The following is a 6,813-nucleotide window of genomic DNA, read 5'->3' as shown; positions in this document are numbered from 1 at the left end:
ACGAACGCGATGATATGTGGCTCGCTTCTGGTACTCAATTTTAAATTCAGCATTTCAACCAAAAACACATTCTTAGCATCGGTAACCCTATAAACCTTTCGATCAGGTAAAACTAGGGTTATCTAGGGTTAGGGTTAGGGGCTACGGGGGTCGCACGACAATGGCGGACATATCAGATCGTAGGCCTCGGAAAGCTGGAAACGCCAACGTCAATTACTTGTCTGACGGACGTATCGTTCAAGAGCTATCGCGCGTTGAAAACTAACCCTAACCCTAGCCAATTAAGAGAACCGTAAGTCCGTGTGCTGGGAAACACATATCAGCGCGTTCGCCTCGCCGTTCTGAGTCGGAAAAGGGTCTCGGTTTTTTACAGAAGATTTCTGGCGGCTAAGTGGCTAGTACACCCACTTCCCGACATCGTAGAGACACGAGACCACCACGGCTGTATTCAGCGGGAAAAAGTGAGTCTAGGGAGCCCGCTCCCGACGCTCAAAGACACTCGGAAGACCCAAAGGTCAAGCGTTGACATTTAAGGCTTTAATTTGCGGCCTCCCAGCTTTAAAATTCAATAAGATATTCAAAAAAATTGCTGTCTTCACAAACAAGACTGTTTCTAAATGTTTGAAGCGTCCCGAATCCGATGGAAGTGGTTTCGTAGCTCTCCGACACTGCTAACTCTCCGCCAAATCAAAAGAGACACGTTTTTTCAGCCCCTAGAGCTCAATTATTATTATTTTTTTTCAAACAACACATTTTCTGAATCACTTTTTCATGCCGGATTTAATGGAATTGGTCCCGTTTTCCACAACATTTCGGGGGGCTGGGGACAGGAAGTGGGCGTTTACACCCACTTCCTGACGTCGTAGAGAGATAAGACCACCACCGTTGGAATCGGGGGGAAAAAGTAAGTGGGAATACATGCCCCTTGATTGGAAAAAATCACAGGAAATATGTCCTTTTTGGATGCAAAGGTGACATTTTTACAAACTTTAGCGCCCTTTTTCACCACTTTCCCAAGGTCAGACAGTCTCGTCGTTGATATATTCGGATTCAGCGGGAAAAAGTGAGTCCAGAGAGGTATCTGTCGGATTAAAAAAAAAAATGCACAACACTCCCTGTAGCCACCTTTAGGCCCTTTCCAAAAGTCCTTTTGTTTCAAACAAGACATACTTTTGTTCAGAAGGTGAAGCTGAATCTGGGGAACCTGCTCCCGTCGCTCAAAGACACTCCTAAGGTCTAGGGTCAAGGTGTGACCTTGACAGGCTTCAAATGCGGCCTCCCAGCTTTACACCGGTGTGTGTGTGTGTGTGTGTGTGTGTGTGTGTGTGTGTGTGTGTGTGTGTGTGTGTGTGTGTGTGTGTGTGTGTGTGTGTGTGTGTGTGTGTGTGTGTGTGTGTGTGTGTGTGCGTGTGTGTGGGAGTGTGTGTGTGTGTGTGTGTGGGAGTGTGTGTGTGTGTGTGCATGCGTGCGTGCGTGCGTGCGTGAGTGTGCCATCATCAAATTCATAGAGTAGTGTGGTCACTGGTGTTTCTCAACCTTGTCAGGGCGTGACCCCATCCAAATTAATCACTTTTGAACTGGGGACCCTGACAAGAACATGGGATGCATTCCCTTTTGCTTGACTCCCGGTTCCACAGGAATAGGCCTATTTATATAGTGAAATAACCATCCATCATTTCCCATTTTTGTCTTGATCAGTGTTTGAACATGAAGTTTTATAGTAGGCTATTCTTCAATAGTATGCATTGCAATTATTTGAAAACCGTGTATTCATATTTGATGGTGTGCATGGTAAATAATTGGATGGCCAAAACACATTTATGTTTTATGTTTTACTTTTGGCTGTCTGCTAATCACAAGGTCATAAAATATCTCATATTGCTTTCTCTAGGCCCCCCCTCCCCCCTCTCTGTGTCTGTAACTGTAAAGAACCCAAACACGTTTTCTACTGAACTTTTCTATATTCTGGGTGAACAGACATTGTTATTATGACAATGTTACTTATTGTGAAACAAGTCGTTTTCCTTTGAGCCAAATGCTTTTATTTTGAAGGGAGTTTTGTGGGACATAGCTGTCGTGTATTGGTTACTGAAGTCACATGACCAGGAAGCAGGTGACGACAATACTCTATGGTGACGACAGGTAACAGAAATGTATAGGGAAACCATCCGGCAAGTCGACAGGAGCAGTCACTACAATAAAGCAACCAGAAAGACAATATGGGGTATATGATTCAATTCAGTAAGGATATAAGAACACAACAATAGCTACCTGCGCACCGGAAAGAGGAAGTATTACATAATAACCAGACAAGAGAGAGAGGAGACGCGTGTTTTGCTGCTGCTAAAAAGTAAACCGCTTTTTGCCATTGAGACTTTCAATGATTGTTTTAGCACCCCCGAAGAGGCATAAGGTTGGTACACTTGGACTGTGTTTGCAACATACAATACAACACGTTTGTGGAGCTAAATTACCTTTGATAAAGTGCACTGTTCAGTTTTGGTATATGGAATGAAAAACGTATTTCTGCAGCAAAGGCTCACAGTGCTACAAGGATAGTGCACTATAAACCAAAGTTTGGTTTGCTACTCTTTCTGTCAAGTGTGCTGTAAAGGAAAGGTTAGAAGTGCACATGCAAAGGAAGGATTGTTATCACTGCATTTCATACATTTTGGATAAAAAGGTCTTTATTTCATGTCATTATATTTACACTTAAAAAAGGTTAAAAGAAGGTATTTCATTACTCCATAGTTAAAACAGCTGCTAAAAAGGGAAAAACTAGTTCAATATAATAAGTGCTTGGTGATGTTGAAGTCATCAATTAATTGTAATATGTTACAGTGATTCTGATTGATGGTCAAAGCCATTTAAAAAGGAAATTGTACTGTTTTGAATTAGCATGGTTTACTTTTGGAGCTTCTTGAGCTGTTAATATTTGGTACTGTCATTGCAAAAGTATGTGAAATTAACAGTATTTTTTTGTTTTTACTGTCCTGTCAGTTCTTACGGTGGTTTATGGACTTAATAAATTCACTACCATCAGTTCAAGTCTTGACCTTTGTAGCAAATAGACCCTTACACGTCCATTTGGTTCCATGTAATGTAGGTGATTTGTTCAAGGGGTATAAATTGGCAGATTGACTGAACAGGCAATTTATTTTTCAAGGGTCAACCATCTGTTTTTTTTTACCGTGCATTTTTACTTTTGTGTTGAGGAAAGGTGTCGAGGACAGCCAGCATGCACGCAGACGTCGTCACATCCACAGGGGGAAAGGTGTGGAGGACAGCCAGCGTGCACGCAGACGTCGTCACATCCACAGGGGGAAAGGTGTGGAGGACAGCCAGCGTGCACGCAGACGTCGTCACATCCACAGGGGGAAAGGTGTGGAGGACAGCCAGCGTGCACGCAGACGTCGTCACATCCACAGGGGCAGAGGTCCACTTCTGTTTACTTCACTGCCAGCCAGGGCAATGCCAGCATGTATGAAGGAGGGTAGGTGTCTGCCATTTACATTCAGTACCACAGTACTACTACATACACAATGTTCAAGGAAAACATTAGTACTGTAGGTCTGAATAGCATGTGTGGCAGCATAATACAAGTACTTCCAGTACTTCTCTTACAATCAGATGGTGGCGTCCTTCAGGTTAGGGCTCAATTCATCCACTCTGTCTGTTCATCCATCCATCCTTCCATCCACACACTTTAGGCAATTTTAACATAGGATATATGGACAGAGGGTTGGTGGGCGGGCAGATCGTGGTCACAAACGTAACATCCGGACATAGGACCCACATCGTTGCTCCGATCTGTACCAAACCTGGCACAAACTCTGTTCGGGGCTGCCACCACGTTAGACGGTTAGAGGCAGGCACACACACGTGTTCAAGGGTCCTTGAGCAAGACACTGAACCCCAAATTGCTCCTTATAAGGGTGGTTGCCACCAATGTCGGAGTGATGAAAGTGCGTTTGAAATGTAACACACATTGTATTGCACTTTTTTCTTTTCTTTTCTTACACAATTTCCTTCACTCTGTTTTCCTCAGCTATATCTCTGTGAGGCTGCTGGAGATCTGTCTTCCTCCTCCCAAGATCTTCATCAGGAACCTGGGACCATCTAAAGCCAACATGCAGCAGTTTCTATGTCAGTCGTGCTTAGATTTTTCAAAAATAGCAGACCTACAAGTTCGTAGCGCGCTATGAGCTTGTATATCTGCTATTTTTCAATAAATAAAGCATAACAAAAGGGGTTCCCCATTTGGCGGGAACCCCTTTTGGTGTTTCAAACTTTAGCTGTTGAAAAATAGCAGACCTACAAGCTTGTAGCGCGCCACTCGGTAACCACAATTAGCATTGTATTTGTGCATTTGCCAGACTGTGCTTTTTATGAAACTTTATGGATCTTGCTTCCTTGTTTCTCACTGTATGTAGTTAAAAACATGCACAAGCCATACATGACATTTCATTGGCCGAAAGTAGCCGGGTAGACGTACAGTATTACTGATGTCATCTCAGCTATCATTTTAGGCCGTTGAAGTTTCAGGTTTGGTAAAAATGAGAGGGGACTCAAGGAAATAAGCAAGGAATTGAGGTGCCACCTGTGTCATTGATGGGGATTGAAATCTTGTTGTGTGTAATGACTCGTATCCCAAGTCCCAGGGCTGTGTGTTCCAGACCAACTGCTGTGTTGTAATGGTCAGCTTCCTAGATGGAAGGCTTTGGTCAGTGAACTAGCTACTGACGAACAGTCAGACACACTAAAGACAAATACATGTACAGTGACAAATAGACATGGTCACACACTTGACACATACGTAAGGTTACCTTGCTGGCTAGCAAATCGCAGTCTTTAGTGAAAAGTTGCTCAGAGAGATGCAAAATAGGAGATGATCATTGATGCGCCCTGTCCAATCCAGTGTACAACCAGTTACTTACAAACTATAACGGCACAATATGGTTCCTTAGCAGTAGCACCTTGTCCGCTCCCCAGTATGTGTTAGTTATTGCCCACTGTTCTGCGTTGTAATTTTGTTAAATTTGTAAGCTTTAAGGCTGTTCTCGTTTTTGTTTGTGCCTCCTACACACATGTGTGTAGCTTGTATGATCTACAAGCTCATAGCGCGCCACCGAGTGGCGCGCTACGAGCTTGTAGGTCTGCTGTTTTTGAAAAATCGAAGAACGACTGACATTTTTAGAATCTGATCTCAGGTCAGAATGGGCTAATCAGACCAGTGTGTGTCCAGTGGAAACCTCGTATGAATCTGATCTCAGGTCAGAATGGGTTAATCTCTAGGCGTTGTGTTTTGCTTGGTCAAAGGAGCACTTCATCCATTTTCAACAGTGGTGTCTTGCTCGTAGAACGCAGTACCATGCCGTGGTGACCACGCTAGAACGTCCCGTCCCGTCCCGTCCCCCCCTAGATTCAAGAGAAGATCATCCACCTCGGGTCACCAGACTTTCCAAAACGCACCACGTGCCCTGCAGTGGTCTAGGTTTACTGGCGGTGGGCGCGGCCCCCTATTTTCACACGTCGTGTATACGTATAACAACAGGTTAAACTGTTTACCTGAACGCACATTCTCATACACGGTAAAAGCAACACAGAGCACAGCAGTATGGCTCCAGTAGGCTACAGCTTCTGTGGTGTTCTGCACGCAACGATAATGCCTCCTCCACCGTCGAAGCAGAGATTTGTCCGATTCCAAAGCAAACTTTTTAGTTTCGCTATATACTGCAGCACAGTAAAGAAGTTTGTCTGACTATTTTAAGTCTACTTTTGTGTTTGTTTTTTTTCAAAATTTCAAAAAACATGGGCTATAAGTTATAGCCCATGTTTTTGAAATTTTGAAAAAAAAAGTTAGCCTCGTTTCTCATCATTTTGGACCGTGGGCTATAGCCAATATCGTACGGCATACTATGGCACACCGTTTTTCATCATCCAGGCCCATGAATTAGAGGATAAAGCTCACATGTTACCCAAATAGTTGAATACACAAAAGCTAAGGCACTGGTGTCGTACTTCTGGTTTACCGGAACGGGGTTCAACTCCCTACAGTGCCCTGCTAAATGTGTTGTATTTACCGGAAAAAATTAGTGTTGCGGAGGATGAGAAACATTATCAAGTTGCCGAAAAATTGCGGAGTTTTACGTATGAATTGTGAAAAATTGCGGAAAAAACGTTTGGTTATAGCACATCGTTTTTTGAATTTTTGGAAAAATTGCGGAAATTGCGGAAAAAACGATGGGTTATAGGCCATGTTTTTTGAAATTTTGAAAAAAAAAGTTAGCCTCGTTTCTCATCATTTTGGACCGTGGGCTATAGCCCATATCGTACGGCATACTATAGCACGCCGTTTTTCAACATTTTTGAGGATTTGAAAAAAATGAAAAAATGAAAAAAACGATGGGTTATAGCCCATGTTTTTTGAAATTTTGAAAAAAAAGGTTAGCCTCGTTTCTCATTATTTTGGACCGTGGGCTATAGCCCATATCGTGCGGCATACTATGGCACGCCGTTTTTCATCATTTTTGAGGATTTGAAAAAAATGAAAAAATGAAAAAAACGATGGGTTATAGCCAATGTTTTTTGAAATTTTGAAATTTTTGAAAAATTGCGAAATTGCGGAAAAATTGCGTAGTGTTTCCTAGGAATTGTGGAAAATTGCGGAAAATTGACCAAGATGGCTTATATGCGATCGTTTTTTGAATTATTTGAAAAAAAAAGTTCAAAAAAATTCAACAAATAATTTACTATAACCCATCGTTTTTTCCGCTCCTTACTAAAAAGAAAAATAGAAAAAAATCAAGTACA

This window comes from Protomyctophum bolini (assembly GCF_963924005.1).
Source record: "Protomyctophum bolini genome assembly, contig: SCAFFOLD_195, whole genome shotgun sequence".
NCBI lineage: Eukaryota > Metazoa > Chordata > Actinopteri > Myctophiformes > Myctophidae > Protomyctophum > Protomyctophum bolini.
The sequence above is the reverse complement of the archived record's forward strand: the minus strand, read 5'-3'. Positions refer to the sequence as shown.